The sequence below is a fragment of the Sphaeramia orbicularis genome, chromosome 22 (assembly GCF_902148855.1).
Source record: "Sphaeramia orbicularis chromosome 22, fSphaOr1.1, whole genome shotgun sequence".
Taxonomy (NCBI): domain Eukaryota; kingdom Metazoa; phylum Chordata; class Actinopteri; order Kurtiformes; family Apogonidae; genus Sphaeramia; species Sphaeramia orbicularis.
Window position 1 is genome coordinate 8,435,275 of NC_043978.1, and position 20,246 is coordinate 8,455,520.

The 20,246-nt window shown below is 37.3% G+C and overlaps 1 pseudogene; it reads left to right on the top strand.

The window, feature by feature from the left end:
• LOC115413264 (cochlin-like) overlaps positions 1–20,246 on the top strand; it is a 42,787-nt pseudogene that overhangs the window by 800 nt on the left and 21,741 nt on the right.

Genomic DNA, 20,246 nt, shown 5'->3' on the forward strand with positions numbered 1-20,246 from the left:
GAATAGAATAGATAAAATAAAACTTTATTGATCCGTCAGTAAATTAGGGTTCCAGAAACAGTACAACGAATGTACAGGGTGGGGAAGCAAAATTTACAATGAACATTTAGTTGTTTTTTCTCAGCAGGCACTACGTCAGTTGTTTTGAAACCAAACATATATTGATGTCATAATCATACCTAACGCTATTATCCATACCTTTTCAGAAACTTTTGCCCATATGAGTAATCAGGAAAGCAAACGTCAAAGAGTGTGTGATTTGCTGAGTGCACTCGTCACACCAAAGGAGATTTCAAAAATAGTTGGAGTGTCCATAAAGACTGTTTATAATGGAAAGAAGAGAATGACTATGAGCAAAACTATTACGAGAAAGTCTGGAAGATACTATTAAAGAAGAATGGGAGAAGTTGTCACCTGAATATTTGAGGAACACTTGCGCAAGTTTCAGGAAGCGTGTGAAGGCAGTTATTGAGAAAGAAGGAGGACACATAGAATAAAAACATTTTCTATTATGTACATTTTCTTGTAGCAAATAAATTCTCATGACTTTCAATAAACTAATTGGTCATACACTGTCTTTCAACCCCTGCCTCAAAATATTGTAAATTTTGCTTCCCCACCCTGTATATATAAAAAAAAAATATTACAAGAAAATAGTAATAAGAATTATAAACACAGCAGTGGAAAAATAGGCAATTGCACATTAAGAAAGTACCAGCAGAAATCAATAATGAAGTAGTAATAATAAATAATAATGAATTAGTTTTTATGTTATATTGTAATATGCACTATATATTTATATTTGTGTGTGTATGTATATATAAAATCTAAATCTTACCAAGTGTATTTGTCTCATTTCTAGTCCAAATATCTCATCACACTTAAAATCAGACAGACTCACCTAAAGAGGAACTTTTCAGTGAGATAGAAGAACTGATTTAAAGACAACAGATCTGGAAAATCTGATTTCAACAAATCTGACCAAGATCATTTTCACTTGTTCCACTGGCAGATTTTTTTTTTTTTTTTTTTTTTTTTAATTCAAGGAAAAAAAAAAAATCTGCCAGTGGAACAAGTGAAAATGATCTTGGTCAGATTTGTTGAAATCAGATTTTCCAGATCTGTTGTCTTTAAATCAGTCCTTTAAGTTTCTTTAGGTGATTATGTCTTATTTTAAGTGAGATGAGATATTTTGACTGGAAATGAGACAAATACACTTGGTAAGATTTAGAATTTTTCCAGTGAACATAGAAATATAAGTAATACATGTAAATAATAATAATAATAATAATAATAATGATAATAATAATGATAATAATAATAATAATAATAATGATAATAATAATAATAATAATAATGATAATAATAATAATAATAATAATAATAATAATAATAATAATAATAGTCATTAAGGAAGCTAAATGACCCACAACCACCGAACATTGCCAAACATAAACTGCACGGTTCCACTGGTGGAACCTCAGACGTTTCCTGTACCTCAGCCTCAATAATTCACCTTACCATCCGATCAAACCCATCAGACTGATTATGTTTCAGTTTTAAACCGTGACCCGGTTGGTTCGGTTTCTGCTCTTTTACTCTAAGTCCTGGTTGGTGGTTTTGGGTCCAGGTTTTCCTCGTGACCGTCCACCGCCCGCTGGGACTTCACTTTTATCTGCAGTGTGAGAAAACATGCAGGAACACCTCGGTGACGCTAATGTTCTTATTCCAGACGGTTAAACCTGAAACTCCACTCCTCTTTAAACCGACTTCGCTCTTAATGAACCTGACGTTTTCACAGGAACCAGTTAAATCTGAGGGAACTCATTTTTCCTCCTCCAGCCTCTGCACTCTTCTACTGGTTCTACTTTGATAAAACATCGGCGCTGTGCTGTCGGATTCTCACATCCTGACAGTGAATGAGGCCTGGAGATACTGTGACCTTAAACACATCATGTCACAAAACTTTCTGCTTCTTTAGGCTTGGTAACATCAGAGAAGAGGTAAGACCATGAACACATCACGGAGACGTCAATCCAAACATCAGATGAAACACCTGATCAGAAACTCTTCTAATGTCATATATTCATGAATTACCCTTTAATTTACTTGTTCAATCCATCAGTTCATGAATATTATCATTAACTGATATCAGGGTGAGCATATTATGCACACTTTACTTCATCTTATAAAAGTTCATATTATTTTTCACAATTTGTTTTAGGTCAGAATTTAAAAGCTGTTCATTTTGTATGAGTTTTAAAATTCTGACCCATCCACCGAAATCAGCTTATTGTAAATAAATAAGGTTAAATTCCTACACTAACACCCTTCCACCAAGTGAGTAAAAAATGCACACTGACACATTAGCATTTAACATTTGACCTAGCACAAAAAATAATGTGAAATAACCAACGTGGATGTTAATCATTGACATATGACAGGATGAAAAGAAAAAAATAACAAATCCAATTTTCAAGTAGAATATTGAAAGAAAAAAAAGTTTTTTGGGTTTCCTTTGTTTCCATTACAAACATGGCATTTAAGGGGTTAAAAAATATGACAGTTATTGAGTATTTGGTATTTTTGTTTATGGCTGAAGTTGATGAAATACAAAAAAAAAAATTTAAAAAAAGTTACAAACAAACTTTATGAAAAACATTTTGACATTATTATGGCGCTCTTTAGGTGGTTAGGAAGGACATCTGGAGGGTTAATACAACTACAGTTTAACTCAGTTAAAATATGACAAAAATATGAATTTGTTATTTATTTTAACTCTTCATCTACTTTCTTTTCATTATCTACTTTATAACTTACTGTCATGTACTGAAGAGCAACGTGTATAAGCCGCTTTTCTTCTAATAAAAAGTTTAATAACAAAAAAAATCACAAAAATAAATCTGAAATGAAATCATGTGAACTCAAACCAAAGCTCAGTGACTGAAGCATCGGCTGAATGTGAGCAGAGCATCATGTGGAATCAAAATGTAAAATAATCAGAGTTCATCCCCTGAGGTTCAGCACAAACACAACGGAGGAAACTGATCTGACGCCCATGCTTTATTTGACTCTTTCTTCTTGTGGATGTGAATCTGTCCTCAGTGCACTGGCTTTGAAAATACAGGAAACATCCTGATAAATTACACCACACGTTTACGTTCGTGGGTCTGAGACGGTGCAAAGGAAGTCATGTGACACGTGTCCTGATACAAACTCTGGTAATGAGGGAACGTAAAGATTCACAAGCAGATGATGGAGTAGAGTAGAATAGAGTAGAATAGAAAAGAGCAGAGTAGAGTAGAAGAGAGTAGAATAGAAAAGAGCAGAATAGAATAGAATAGAATAGAATGTTTATTTTGTTGGTAGTAGTTTGTCACACACATAAACATGCACCTCACACTGAAATCCGTCTTCTGCCTTTAACCCAGTGGTTCCAACCTTTTTTGTCTGCTGACTCAATTTTAAAATCACACATTTCTGTTGACCTCAGACATTCAAAACGGAGAAATATTTTTTGCTAAAATTAATTGGTTTTTGATCCTGTAATAGTTTTCTATCCTCTGTTTCAAATCCAGGTTAATTTCAGAGGACATTTAGTCTATATAATGTCTATTATTGTGGACGGAGGCAGTAAAGCCAGGTGTAGATTACTGCACAGAGGGAGAGTTGGAATTTCCTTGGTCAGGATATGTACAGTCAGTCCAGCTTGGATTTAAAAGGAGGACAGTTAATACTGAACAAACTAGAAAAGCACTCGGAGAGTGCAGACCTCCACCAAGGCAGATCAGTGCCGCCCCCCCTTCATCACCACCAGAATTTAATCATTTGTTCCTTGTGCCAGTATCAACATTTCCTGAAATTTTCATCCAAATCATCCATAACTTTTTGAGTTATCTTGCACACGGACAGACAGACAGACAAACCAACGCCGGCAAAAACATAACCTCCTTGGCGGAGGTAACAAGAACTCAAACTATGAAAGAGCTGCAGCATCTGAAACCGACCACAATGAACATTTAACACATAAACAGAACCACAGTGCTGCAGTTTCACATCCATAGTTTGTCTGATATGAACTGGGATTGGCTCTGTCAACTCAACACAGATTTATATTAGGAAGTTGTTTTGTTTTTTTTATTTCTATCAATTACTAGAAATTTCAGGTGACCCCATCACACACACACATGCACACACACACACACACACACACACACACACACACACACACACACACACACACACACACACGCTGCATGTTCAGAGCAGTGGGCTCATGTCAGGTGCCCAGGGATCAAATGAGGGTTAAGTGCCTTGCTCAAGGGCACATTGGCCAACAACTCTCAAGGGAATCGAACCGGCGACTCTCCAGCCACCTAGGCCACGGCTGCCCCCCAGAAAATCTCTGTCTGGATCTTAATGTCCAGGATAGGATTCAGTGTCTGAGGAGCATGAGGAGGGTTTCACCAACTACAGCAGGTCCAGGACCAGGTTCTGACCAAGGTTATTATCGTTAACGAAAAGTAACAAAATGACAAAAACTAGAGTTGAAAAAAAATTTTGTTAACTGAAATAAATAAAACTAATAAAAACTATAGTTAAAAGAAAAAATGATAACTAACTGAAACTGTATTGTGTGTTTATAAAACTAACTACAACAGATAAAATTATGGATAAAATTCCCTTTGTTTTTGTCATTGTCAGTGTCGGATTGATATGAAAGCGATTTATTTCCCTCTAGCCATTTTAGCTAGCGGCACCATACGACACTTGACGGTCCATCACTTGTGTTCACTTGTGGTTTCCAGTCGTCTTCTGGTCCCCACTCTACCTGGAAACATGGAGACTAAAGTTGGGAGAAAGCAGCAGAGTCCTGTCTGGGATTTATTTGAATACGACGGAGAAGAGAAAAGATATATAAAAAAAACTAAACTAAAACTAAGCATTTAGAAAATAACGAAAACTAATAAAAACTATCAAACCTGCTCAAAAAATGAATTAAAACGAACTGAATTAGAGGAAAAAAAGTCCAAACTAAATAAAACTAAACTAGAATGAAAAATCCCAAACTATTAGAACCTTGGTTCTGACTAGGCTCCAGTCTTGAACCGGGTCTTAGTGTTTCCAGCTCTACTGACATGAAAACTGTATCCACAAAAATCCACAAGAATGTTTATGTCTACAAACTAGTCCTCCACTCAGAGACCTGGTACCGGTTTGGACCTGGTTCAGTTTGTTTGCTTTTCTACGGCTGAGAATCGATCCATGTCACAGGGACCGGATCTGGTCACACCAATGATCCAAACATCCCAGTCATGTAGTTAAGCTGGAATGGGACAAAACAGTGTGAATGTATTAAACATGTGTCGCTGCGTTACGTTCCTCCAGTTCTTCCTGTGGCGTCTCCTCTGGACCCAACACTTCACTTTTATCTTCAACATCTTCACTTTTTACTCAGAATAGAATCCCATACCAGAGCTGTTTTATGTTGAAGCTTAACTGTTTTTATTACTGCCATGGGAAAGTTTAGTCTGTGCATGGTACCCAGAATACACACAACACCTAGCATTAGCATTAGCATTAGCATTAGCAGTCCTCTGGGACCAGCTGTGAGCCAGTTCATGGATGGTTGAACCATGAAGAACTGATTCCAGACCAGGACCCGGTTGTGGAGCTGGAGGAGGGGCTTCCACAGTCCTGGTCTCGGTTTGACTTCCTGCCACTGCGCCTCGAACCATCCATCTGACACACTCTGGATGTCAGAGTGTCCTTGAAGGCATCGTTGGAGCTGCATTAGTGCAGGACAATGATCCAGTTTGTGGTTTCAGTATCTGGTTCCTGGAGCTCTGGGCTCAGGTTCCACCTGGATCAGTGTAAATGCTCTGAATAACTTTCCCCTGGTTTAAACTCACCTGAGAGGGGCTTTCAGAGGCCGATACCTGATCTATGTGTGTCACGGACCCAACAGAAGGTCTTTGTCTGATCCACCAGAGACCGGACACCGAGTCGCCGTCCACGGCTTGGACACATCAGATCAGGACGACGCGTTCAAGTGTTTACACGGTTCAGTACATACATCTGATGGTCAGCCCAGGTCAGAGGGGCGGGGCCAGCTGAGGGGCAGGGCTACATCCAGGATATGTCCAATCACGGTGCCCGAGTTCATCTCCAAAACAACGTTCATCTCTAGATGAATGGATGTCAGAAAATCAAACTAAAACTAAATGACACTTTCATGTTCTGTTCTTCAGTTTTACAGCAGATCTGATCTGCACTGATCTGTATGATGTTCTTTTAGTTTTGGACGGAGCTGATAGAAGGTGGTTGGAATCACATCTGAACGTCCAAACTGGGGCCAAAACAGTCTTTGTATCCTTAACCTCAAATGACCTCCTTCTGACCACGCCCCCTCCCTGTTGGTGCCATGGATACCATCATGACACCCTGGAACGTCCACCAGACAGATCAGGAAGGAGGAGGAGTTTCCATCGGAGCCATCCTTTAGATCTGTGGGATGGTGAGTTACAATCATGAAGTAGCGTTTTATTTTTTTATTTGACCTTCTTCTTGCCCAACCACTGCGCTCCTCTCTCATTGGCTGAGTGGTGAGGAGGCGGAGTCTAAACGCTCCAGACTTTAACACCATAATCTATCATCGGTTAAACTGAAGACTTCAGCGCTCAATTTACCCACATTTACATGGAACAAAACAACAAACTGTATCATCTTCACATTCAGCGGTTACCTCGCAACAAGACACAAGTAACAGTAACTTCCTGTCCCTTCAAAATAAAAGCATATCCAATCCCCAGAATCTGTTCAGACCAACATGTAGCAAAATAATAAACAATAAACTCAGTGTTTTTAATCATTTCTTACCCAGATGTTATTTATCTTAACAGAATAATTGATATTAAAAATGTCTGTTAAACTGAAATGACAACTACAAGAACCGAAAGATTTGTTTGGAGACAAGATGATGCCGATTAAAGCAGCGCCACCTTCTGGTGCAGAGTGAAATCTGTAGGTGTTTGTTAATGTGCATATTTACATTGGACTGTGTATAAGATGGATGTTTCATCAGCCACTGGACCGTGTTTATTTTTAAATGCATTTTTTATTTAACCTTCATTTTAGCAGGAAGTTCCTTAATATTGGATCTATTGTGAGGACGTGTTAAAAACCTGTCTGGGGTCAGGTTTTAACACATAAATGGGTTTATATATTTCATTGGTAAATTGGTTTTGTGATTGGTTTATTAAACTGATTATTAAAACTACAGATCATGTCAACAGCCTTTACTTTCACAAAGTCCTGTCTTTTTGTCCAGTTGAATCAATATAATTTGTTCCATTAGTCTGAATAATGTGTAACTGGTTGTATTTAAATAACAACAGTGTGCTATCACTGTTTATCGTGTCAGTCCAACATCAAGTGTTTTTAGTGAAAACAGAACCAAAACCAGACCGGTCCAACGTTCCGGTCCAATGTTCCATCCCGTCTCATCATTCAGTAACACCTCAGAGCCACAGAGAAGAGGAAGATGATGATGATGATGATGTAGAAATCTGCTTGGAAACAGTGGACATGAAGGACAGAACTGGACCCGACGGAGAAGAAAACTGATCCGACACAGATCTAGAACTGACAGAACTGTCTGTTAGAACCCTCTCTGGTTTGGACGTTGAGTTTAGTTTAAGTTGAGTTTGTCTTCGTTTCAGTGTGTGTGTGTTTTTCTGGGCTCAGAGTCAGAAACAGATTATGTAAGAAAAACCCAACATCAGACCGACTTCTAAGGTCTTCTCTTCACTCGACTGATGAATAAAGACAAATGTAACAGTGTCGGGTTTCCACGCCAAATCTATCGCAAATTTTAACTACATTTGTAGAAAATCAGCCAAAGAAAATGACCTCTGCTCATTTCCATCTGTCACTAAATCACTAAATATTCTTGACGTTGGTTCGTCATCGTGGTGAACTGAAGCCGACTTCTTCTGTCAGTTTTCTTTCACTTTAATCACCTTTCGTCTGTCAGGTTGTTGCTGTGCTTATCTTTGTCTCTCAGACATTTTCTTCGCCCTTCTCACTTTACCAGATGCATTCTGGGAGCCGGCCAAGCTGAATTCCTGCCTGCGGCCCGTTACCTGTGCAGGTGCGTTGTCCTCAGACTGTGTCCACGCTCTGACGTCTGTATTTGGGCTTCCAGGCCTGTCTTTGTTTTTCTGCTTTTGGAAGTGGAGGTAAACAGATCCTTCACCAGATAATCGAGGTAAACAGGAACAGCTGCTCGTCAGCTTTAATCAGAGCTGCACCTGAGACCCGGTACCGGCGCCGGGTTCTGATTAACACCGGCCGACACTACAAAGTCAACTCTGCGGAGTCGGATCAGAGTTTGGTGGACCCACCGGGACGTAACGTTCATGTGAAACATCACAACGTCCAAACGGAACAAATGTGTTCCAGACGTATGGTTCAGTGTGAATGTAGGACAGATGTCGCCCAGAGCAGGTGAACAAACCACAGGAACGACGAGGACCATGAAAAACACACATACCACCGAACACGTACGATGTCGTATGAGGACGACAGATCTGAACCGACAGGAGAGAATATACAGACAAAATTAAAGTCATACATGAGGGAAAACACAGATACTCCCTGAGATTTCACCAAATATAAGAAAAACACCTCCGATATTCTGATACGAACCTGGTCTATGGAAGTAAATCTGTCTCATCAGATTTTGAATTTCTAAATTTCATTGAATTTCTAGCACAGATTTTTTTTTTTTGCACTGAAATTAAGTATCTGAGTTTTTTTGTCTCTGAATTCAACTATGTTCATAAATTTAGAATTTAAAAAATTCAGATGCAAAAAAAAAAGCAAAAAATTCAGATGCAAAAAATTCAGTTCACACATCCGCTCTGACCGTCTTCCTGCATCTGTGTCACATGACCAACCTAACGTAACTCGATTGGCTGGGTGCTGGTTCGACTTGAGATAGAATCTTTGCTTATCCTTGGTGTCCCGGATGTGTGATCTGAATTTTTTGCGTCAGAATTTTTTTGCATCGGAATTTTTTTATTCTAAATTTATGAACATAGTTGAATTGAGAGACCAAAAATTCAGATACTTAATTTCAGTGCAAAAAAAATTCAGTGCTAGAAATTCATCTTTTATAATTCATAATGTGATGAGACAGGTTTACTTCCATACTGGTCTATTTACAAAAACAAATCTCAGATATTCACTGAAATGAATTAACTATGAATTAACAAGAAAAACATCTAATTTATGAATTTAAAAAAACCTAAATATTTTTTGAAATCATAAATAAAAGTAAGAAAATCACTGTAATTAAAGTGGTAAGTTTAGTCCAGATTTCCTTCCATGTGTCTCCTGTAAATGTTTGAGTTGAATCACAGATATTCTGACATTTTCCCTCAGTATTGTCCCCTCTCTGCTGACCTTTAACCACGTCTGCGTCTCAGTGCAGTTGTTGCTTTTCTCATAGATTTAGTTCCATTCAGACACTTAAACTGAGGCATCACTGTCAAAACAGGACAAATTCACCAAACTGGAGTCTGAAATTTAAGTCAACATCCGGAAAAATGACACAACCGCTAACGTTAGCGTTACACAACTTCCTTCCAAACACAACGGTCTGATAGAAGTGGAAGGTTTCAGTTCATTGTGAAATAGCTGTTTGTTTTTTAAAGCAGTGTCTGACTTTGATCCCAGATGTTTGTCCACATGTGTCCAACCCCAGTCAGATCCAAATTCTCTCTAATCCATCACAAGGTTCTAAAAGTTTTGGATTTTTCATTATAGTTTAGTTTTACCAGGTCTCTGAGTGGAGGACTAGTTTGTAGACTTAAACATTCTTGTGGATTTTTGTGGATGCAGTTTTCATGTCAGTAGAACTGGAAACGCTAAGACCCGGTTCAAGACTGGAGCCTAGTCAGAACCAAGGTTCTAATAGTTTAGGATTTTTCATTCTAGTTTAGTTTTATTTAGTTTGGACTTTTTTTCTCTAATTCAGTTCATTTTAATTCATTTTTAGAGCAGGTTTGATAGTTTTTATTAGTTTTCATTTTTTTCTAAATGCTTAGTTTTAGTTTAATTTTAGTTTTGTCGTATCTTTTCTCTTCTTCTCTGTCATATTCAAATAAATCCCAGACAGGACTCTGCTGCTTTCTCCCAACTTTAGTCTTCATGTTTCCAGGTAGAGTGGGGACCAGAAGACGACTGGAAACCACAAGTGAACACAAGTGACGGACTGTTAAATATTGTATGGTGCCAACAGCTAAAATTGCTAGAGCAAAATAAATCGCTTTCGTATCAATCCGACATTGACAAAGACAAAAACAAAGGGAATGTTATCCATAATTTTTATCGGTTTTAGTTAGTTTTGTAAACACACAATACAGTTTCAGTTAGTTATGTTTTTTTTTCTTTTAATTATAGTTTTTATTTATTTCAGTTAACGAAAATGTTTTTTCAATTCTAGTTTTTGTCATTTCGTTCGTTTTCGTTCACGATAATAACCTTGATCCATTCGTCTGTCTGTGCTTCTGCACCTGAATCACTTCCCTCATGTTGAACACCTTCGTAGATGACTCCATCATAAACACACTCCACTTGTTTACAGAACAAACCCAAACCATACTCAGGCCTTTTTGGAAATTATGTTGTGAAGTGCACTGTGGGAATGTGAGTTCCTTGCAGCAGCAGTTTGTCTGTCTGCTGGTGAGTGTTGAACACAAATGTGTCCTTTACCTCCATCCACCGACTGGACTCATTCTGGAAAAGAACCCTGGACTGGAGGAGTTTATGGTGAAGTGATCTGGCTCATTTTCTACCTGAATCTGTGAGAAGTCGCTTCTGCTTGGTCACCACAATTCCCACAATGCACTTTGGGACTAAATTTCCCAAAAGGCCCGAGTGTCATTTGGGTTTGTTGTGTAAACAAGTGGACTGTGTTTACGGTGCTTTTAAGATGATTCAAATAACCTTTTTTTTTTTTTTTTCCTATTTTTATTGATGTGTATACAAGAGAATTAAAGGTGCATACCAATACCATGGCACTGATGTCAACATTAACCAGGTTTGTAAACACCATTATTTTTCGATTTACATATTTTTTTTTAGGAACAAATAACAATGAAACCCGACAAACAATACAATGAAAAGAATACTAAGACATAGTCTGAATAAAATAATTAAACTGGTGACAGAAACATAAGAAAATAAATAAATAATAATAAATAATAATGAAAAATTAATAAATAAACAAAAGGGGGGGGGGGGGGCAAATAACCATTATTTAATAAAACAGTGTTAAATAATAATAAAGAAAATATAAGCAATAAAGAAAATCAAAAAACAAAAATGAACCTCTGCCATATCTGTATTTGAATAAATACCTAAAAATATCGATACAGTACTTTTTAATATCAATACAGTATCGTGAAATGAAATATTGCGATATATTGCAGAACTGATATTTTCTTGCAGCCCTATTTACGATGGAGTCATCTACGAAGGTGTTCAACATGAGGGCAGTGATTCAGGTGCAGCAGCACAGACAGACGAATGCAGGGCTGTCAAACTCATGTTAGTTCAGTTCCACATTCAGCTAAATTAGATCTGCAGTGGGCCGAACCAGTAAAATAATAACAGAATAATATAGAAATAATGTCAACTCCAAACTTTTCTCTATGTTTTAGAGTGAAAAAAAGTGAATTTACATTATGAAAGGGTTTACATCTACAAAGTATCCTTTCAAACAATGTGAATAATGCGAACAAACGGAAAAATAAGTGTAATTTTAACACTATTCTGCCTCAGTTTATCATTTCCACATGTACATTATAACTTACAGATCACAGTGGATCTACAAACACAAAACATTTAATAACAGACAGAATATTGTTAAAACTGAAAAAAGAACTCTTAAGGCATTTCAGGTTATTCACATTTTTTTGTGAAATTATACTTTGTTTTAGTGTAAATACATAAAAATATTTACATTTAGAAAGAGAAACATTTGGAGTTGTCCTTATTTCTATGTTATTATGATAGTATTTGACTGGTCCTGCCCACTGGAGATTGAATTGGTCTGAATGTGGAACCTGAACTAAAAGGATTGTTCATATCTTAGTGTAATTTTTGCATTTCACAAATTCATCCCAAGGGCCAGACTGGACCCTTTGGTGGGCCGGATTTGGCCCCTGGGACACATGTTTGACACCTGTGGACTAATGGATTAGAGATGATTTGGATCTGACTGGGGTTGGACACGTGGACAAACATGTGGACTCAAAGTCAGACGCTGCTTTAACGGACACTCTTGTGTTGGACGTCATTTGGTCTGCAGTTCCATAGAATCCCAGAACCTTCACCTTCTGAGAGCGTCTGTGTGATAGCAGTGATTCTTGTGAAATGGACACTTTTAGTCCTAAATCCTCCCATTCTGCTGATCTGTTTCACATCTTCGGTGTCAGATCAGACTCATCCGGACTTGGACCAGATTCAATGTGACCATCAGTTAAAACCCCACCAACCCAATCATGGACATAGTAAACCAGGATCATCAGCTGCTCTTTAAAAACTTGAGATGTGTTTTTGGTGCCGTTGATCCCTGAGGCCCATCAGCAGAATGAGCGTCAGATCCTGTGACGGCAGATGATCTATGTGACACATCCCACTGCTTTTGTTTCATTGTTATTCTCTCACATTTCAGCCTTTTAGAGTCACATTGGCCAACAGGAAACAAAGACCGTAACCTTAATATCGTATCCTGTTACACCAGAGTCACTTGGATGTATGGGTGATAAACAGTTTACACCTGATCTGATTATTGATATAAAATGACAATTATAATCTAAAAAACAAAAAATGCACTTTGTCTGATTTCTACAGTTAATCTGTGGATGCAACACTGGACGTTTTTTAAAAATAAATATTCCTCGCTGTAGTAAAGCCTTAGAAAATATCTGAAGATATCTGAAAATATTGTAAAGCTGCAGCTCTTAACCCTCTGGTATCAGGGTGAGTATATTATGCACACTTTGCATTTCATTTTATAAAACCTCATATTATTTTTCACAATTTGTTTTAGGTCAGAATTCAAGAATTGTTCATTTTTGCATGACTTTTAAAATCTGACCCATCCACTAAAATCAGCACATTATAAACAGTGTTAAATTCCTGCACTAACACCCTTCCACCAAGTGAGTACAAAAAGCACACAGACACATATTAGCATTTAACATTTGACCTAGCATAAAAAAAGTATATTAACCAATGTTGCTGTTAATCATTGACATATGACAGGATGAAAAAAAAAGTAATCCAATTTTTATGTAGAATATGAAGGAAAAAAACTTTTTTGTGTTTTTTGCATCAAAAAATATGGTTTGTTTACATTACAAACATGACATTTAAAGTATTAAAAATATGACACCTATTGAGTATTTGGTTTTTTTGTTTATGGCTCAAGTTGATGAAATACAAAAAAAGTAAAAAAGTTAAAAACAAACTGTGAAAAACATTTGGACATTACTTCGACACTGCAGATTATACACTGTCTGTGATTAGACGGACCTCCGGGTCGGAAACTGGAGGGTTAATATGTCCAAATCAGGAAGTAAACGACACTGAGGATCTGCTCTGTTCGCACTAATATGATTTTAATAATTTGATCACACGTTAAATAAATCTGACCTTTGGTCCCAAATAAAAAATTCAAACATTTTCTACAAATGTACCATAATACATTTACAGCACATTCTCAAATTTAAAGAAAATTAATCCAATTAAACTAAAAACCACCATGATTTTAGTTGGATTTGTTTTAGTTATTAAATATAAGATTAAATTTTTTATCCAATATCCATTCTCAACCATGCTAACATTGGTGAACATTCTAATAATAGCGAACAGGCTAACAGCAGTGAAAACACTAATATTAGTAAACAGGCTAACAGCAGTGAACATGCTAACATTAGCGAACAGGCTAACAGCAGTGAACATGCTAACAATAAAAAACAGGCTAACAGCAGTGAACATGCTAACAATAAAAAACAGGCTAACAGCAGTGAACATGCTAACATTAGCCAACAGGCTAACAGCAATGAACTTGTTAACATTTGCAAACAGGCTAACATCAGTGAACATGCTAACATTAACAAACAGGCTAACAGCAGTGAACATGCTAACATTAGCGAACAGGCTAACAGCAGTGAACACGCTAATATTAGTAAACAGGTTAATAGCAGTGAACATGCTAACAGCAGTGAACAGGCTAACAGCAGTGAACATGCTAACATCAGTGAACAGGCTAGCAGCAGTGAGCTGTGGTCGGTGAGTTTCTTTATAAACCCAGAAAACAAAGATTCATGGCTGTTGAAGAAATATTTACGTCTGAAATTCCAGTTCAACAATGGACAATGGGACTAGACCACACCCCCTGTCCTCTCTGACAGGCAGGTAGGTGGAGCTTAATGTTCAAAGATCTTCAGTCCTCAGCCTGATGGAGCCCCACCTGGTCCAACAGAACCGTGAGTCCGACCCGTCCACCTGATGACGCTGACGTCCTGCTGTGTGGAGGCCGGTGAAGTCCAGATTCTGGAGTGGACCCATCTGGTGAAGGTGGACCGGACCAGGGATCCGCCCACCGGAAGTCCACCCTGTTGGTAGTTCTTCAGCCCAAATGCAAAGCTCAGGTACGTCATGGATGTGGAGAAGAACTTCTGTCAGATGTATGGATCCACCCCCGCACCATCAGAATATTACAGAACCATGTGACTGTCCACCTGTGGACCTCCAGGACCACGTGGTGATGGAGTTCAGAGGTCGCCCATGGACATGGAGACGGTCATGGCTCCTGAAGGGGACAGAGTGGATGGTGGAGGGTGATGGACGACCGGCGCTGTCCACTGTGAGGTCACTACGTCCTGATTGGATGAGAGTGGACACCACGGTTCTAATAGTTCTGGGTTTTTCATTCTAGTTTAGTTTGATTTAGTTTTGACCTTTTTTTTCTCTAATTCATTTTTCTCTAGTTTTAATTAGTTTTTAGAGCAGGTTGGATAGTTTTTATTAGTTTTCATTTTTTTCTAAATGCTTAGTTTTAGTTTAGTTTTAGTATTAATTTTAGTTTTGTCGTTTCTTTTCTCTTCCTCTCCGTCATATTCAAATAAATCCCAGACAGGACTCTGCTGCTTTCTTCCAACTTTAGTCTCCATGTTTCCAGGTAGAGTGGGGACCAGAAGACGACTGGAAACCACAAGTGAACACAAGTGACGGACTGTCAAGTGTCATACGGTGCCGCTAGCTACAACTGCTTGAGTGAAATAAATTGCTTTCCTATCAATTTGACATTGACAAAGATGAAAACCAATTGAATTTTATCCATAATTTTTATCGGTTTTAGTTAGTTTTGTAAACACACAATACAGTTTCAGTTAGTTACGTTTTTTTTCTTTTAATTATAGTTTTTATTTATTTCAGTTAACAAAAATGTTTTTTCAATTCTAGTTTTCGTCATTTCGTTAGTTTTCGTTAATGATGATAACCTTGGTGGACGCCTGGTTCAGGTGTTGGGGTGGAGCCAGGTCTACAAACCAATCAGAGGAGACCTTTATGACTCATCAGAACCTGATTAGTTTTAGTTGTTTTCAGCTTCTGTCTCATTGTTAAACAGTTTTAATCCTGTTACAGTTTCACTCTGTAACAGTAAAAAAAAAACTGAACAGAAGCTTTAGCCCCCCCCCCCCCGAATCTCTCTCTCTCTCTCTCTCTCTCTCTCTCTCAGGTTGACCTGTCCTGTCCCCGAGGCCCCGCCCCCTGCTGTGATGTCACTGCTGTAAGGTGTGTTTGTATCAGAGGTTATTTAAAGGGCCGTCTCTCTCTCTCTCTCTGGGTGATCGACACCGCCTCAGCATCATCAGCTCGTCGTCTGCTGCTGCTCGGAGAAATAAACCCTCAGATTCAGATTCAGCTGCAGCGGCGTCACAGAAACCGTGAGTTGAATCCTGCGTCAGATCCTGCAGACCTCAGATCAGTGGAGTTTTACTGAACGCTGAACCCTCTGAACAGGTTTGTTCACAGATTTTCATGGTCAGTGTGAACAGAAAAAAAACAGCTTCTTCAGCTCTGGTTCGTTAGTTTCATTTAATGTCATTTATCATTTTTACCGTCTGGTTTACCGCCTGGTTCACAGATTTACAGACTGGTTTGAAGGGTTTTCTTTTATTTATCAGTAGTAGTTTTTATTATTACATGTAGCTACTGAACATTTAGAACTGATGAGATTCTTGGTAAAATAGTTGTTTTTTGGACACTTTTACTGACTGTTTTTCTGGCTGGTTTGTCTTTCAGGTCCAAAAATGTCCACAATGTCTGCTCTGCTGCCTCTGACAGGTAGAAAACACACACTTTTCTTTTCTTTTCTTTTCTTTTCTTGTCTTTTCTTTTCTCTTTTTTCTTTTCTCTTTTCTTTTCTTTTCTTTTCTCTTTTCTTTTCTTTTTTCTTTTCTCATTTCTTGTCTTTTCTTCATCAGTGTTTTATTTGTCATGTTTCAGTTTCCTGATCTTTCAGTTTTAGATGATGCTGTTCAACGTCCGTTCCATCAGTTTGTGGTTTTTGTTTGATCAGATGCCATTTGATCTCTGTCTTCACAGGCTTCTTCTTCTTCTTCGTTTCCTCGGTGACCAGCTCCACGTCCCACGGTCAGTACGTCACCTCTGTGTCCGTCTGTCTGTCTGTGTTAGATTTAATCTGAAGACATTACGACCAGTTCAGTTAAATCCAGTCACCTTCTGTTTGGACCAAAGTTCAAATTTTATATGTGGATGAGTTTATATTTTTCATCTTTTAAGTTTGGATTCTGGTTTTAGTTTAGTTTCGGTTTGACTTTTACTTGATGAATTGACAAGTTTCAGTTGAGTTTTTAGTTTTACACTGATTTAATGAAACTGAAGACATTGAATGACATTTGATAAGATAAATGAGACCTTTGCTGATTCTGTTTTCTTCTGTTATTGTGTGAAACATATAAGTTGTGATAGTTTTTATGTTTTGTTTTTGTCCTTTTCACTTTTTCATAAAATCTGTGATTAGATTCATTACATTTGTTTTACCTACATGTGTTTTTACCCTTGGTCCTCGTTGCGGGGTATTTTCATCAGTTCACTGTCTGTCTGTCCGTTTGTCCGTTTGTATGTGCAAATCTTTGACATGCACTGATAAGTCAGGCCACTGGGTGGCAGTAGAGTGACTGATGAGTCAGGCCAGAGGTTTTCAAGTGTGTTATGTTTTAGTTAATTGTAGTTTATTTATTTATTTATTCATTTTTTAATTTATTTTTCGGTTTTTAATTCCTGTTTTTATTTTTATTCTTAGTTCAGAAACTAAATTGTTTTTCTGCTGTTAGTTTTATGTTATTAGTTTTAGATGGATTTTTTTTTTTTTTTTTCATTTTAGTTTTTCACTGATGTACAGAAGCTGAAATTGTTGAATTTAAAAATCTAACTGCACTGAACGTCTAGGTTTTAATAGGTTTTATTTGTGTTTTTTCTTTTTCACTTTTACCACAAACTGCATTTTTCTCTTTCCAAACCAAACTGGAAAATATCCAGTTTATTTAATGCAAATTGAAGTTCATTTCACCTGCATGTCTGTCGCATAGTTCACTATAGTTTTTAATTCCTGTTTTTATTTTTATTCTTAGTTTAGAAATTAAATTCTTTTTCCGCTGCTAGTTTTACGTCATTAGTTTCAGTTGAACTGTTACTTAGTTTTAGTTGATTTTTTTTTTTTTTCATTTTAGTTTTTCGTTAATGTACAGAAGCTGAAAATGTTGAATTTAAAAATCTACTGCAAATTGAAGTTCATTTTACCTGCATGTCTGTTGCATACTTCACTACAGTTTTATTTCTTTTTTTAAATTTTTTATTCATATTTCATTATTTACCTTTTTCACAGCTAGTTTTAGTTTCATTAGTTTTCGTTAACTTTATAACAACCACGGTTTGGACTCGTTTGTATTGTTTTGGTTCCTCATTTTCCAACCAATCAGCTGCTGTTGCCATGCAGATCCGGCCAATCAGAGCTGTTAGAGAATTCTGAACTTTGCTACATTGTTGCAGCTGAGGACCAAAGCTGTTGCTATGGTTACCGGGGCTGCAGATTGTGTTTTCTGTTTTATGAACATTGTGGCTCGGTGAAATGCACCCTGGGAGTTGTTGACTGTTTATGTCAACAGACCATGTGACCATGTTTCATCTTGTTTTGTCTCACGTTATTTTTAGCATTTTTTACATAGTTTTTACACTTTATCTTTTTTTCTTCTTCTCTTTGTGCGTCGTTTTTAATTCACTAATGGTGAAAGTAATGAGTTCTTTATAATGTGGTGATAAATGTAGAGACAAGTAAGACTAAACACTTCCATCTTATTCTAAATCCAGTGGATAAACTGTTTTAATAATCACTAAACTGTGTAATAAATCACCACAGAATATGGAGAAATTGATCCTGTGTCGTGTTCAGGTTGCTTATTATTACAAATTTAAATTATTATTAGTACATTTTGTTGAGTTATTGCGTATTTTGTTGAAGATCTGGAAGCAGAACTCCATTAAAGCAGATCCTGAACGAAGTGGCTCCTTGTACCAGATTAAAAAAATCCTATGTTTTCTCAGAAGGTGGTGGAGACCAAAGCAGAGGGAGAAGAGGGTTCAGATCCTGTGGTATCAGGTGATCAGATGTGGTCCATGTGGTCTAGTTCATGACCCCCATCTCTGTGTTTCACTTGATTGAAAGCCCGGTTTGCAGATCCGTCTGTGTTGCCATGGTAGCCTGGTATCGGTATACACACGGCGTACGTCCATGTGACCAGAAGAACTTGGTTTTATATGAATGAAATCTTCTGCTGTCGGATGCTAATCCGTCGGTCTGAGTTACGCTGAACCGTCTGCGTTGCCATGGTAACACCACGCGAGACTTTTCACGGCAGAAGCAGATTTTCCTCTAACCCAGGGGTGTCAAACATGTGGCCCAGGGGCCAAATGCGGCCCGCCAAAGGTTCCAATCCGGCCCCTGGGATGAATTTGCAAAGAGTAAAAATTCCACAGTCCAGGCTGTGGAACTCATTTTAGTTCCGGTTCCACATACAGACCAATATGATCTACAGTCAAATAATACCAGAGTAACTGACAAGAAAGAACGACTCCAGATTTTCTTCTTGGTTTGATGTGAAAAAAATAATATTACATTATGTCTATAAATAATGACAACTTCATATATTTGTCTTTGTTTTAGTGCAAAAATAACATTAAATTATGAAAATATTTACATTTACAAACTATCCTGTAACAATAAAATGTGAATAACCTGAACAAATATGAACAACCTGAAATGTCTAAAGAACATTCAGCACAATTTGGACTCTTTTCTTCCTGTTCCTCAGTGTTTAGTGTCTTTGTAGATCTGATCCATAATGCACATGTAGAAATGATAAGTTAGAATAGAATAGAATAGAATAGAATAGAATAGAATAGAATAGAATAGAATAGAATGTCTATTGTCATTGTACAGGTGTAACACAATTAAAACAGTGCACTCATCCTAAGTGCCATAAAAAAGTGTAAATAATGTGTATAAAAGAGTATAAAAACTAAAATATAAAAGAAAAACCCTGACGGCATAAATATCTAAAAACAAAAAGCAGCATAAGTTAGGCATAATATTGTTAAAATTGCACTTATTTTTCTAAAGAAATTTCTTTTTTTTCAGGTTAATGACATTTTTTATGTTTGGATAGTTTATAAAAGTAAGTATTTTCATAATTTCATTGGGCTTTTTTGCACTGAAACAAAGACAAAAATTGTGAGTTGTCATTATTTATAATTTATTCTGTTATTATTTTACTGGTCCGGTCCACTGGAGATCAAATCAGACTGAATGTGGAACCTGAAGGAACATGAGTTTGACGCCCCTGCTCTAACCTGCCCTTTCGTCGTCTTTAATCCTCTAATGGTGAAATTATCGAGTTCTTTATAATGTGGTGACAAATGTAGAGACAAATAAGAGTTAATGGTCCGTGAAAGCCGAGCAGAAATCCAAATATTTTCGACGTTACTAATGAGGATCAGTGTCTGTGGTTGAGTTTGTGTCCCCGGCCAATGGAAAAGCTCCCTGCGTGTCGTCTCTTCTTCTTCTTCTTCTTCTTTCCTTCACT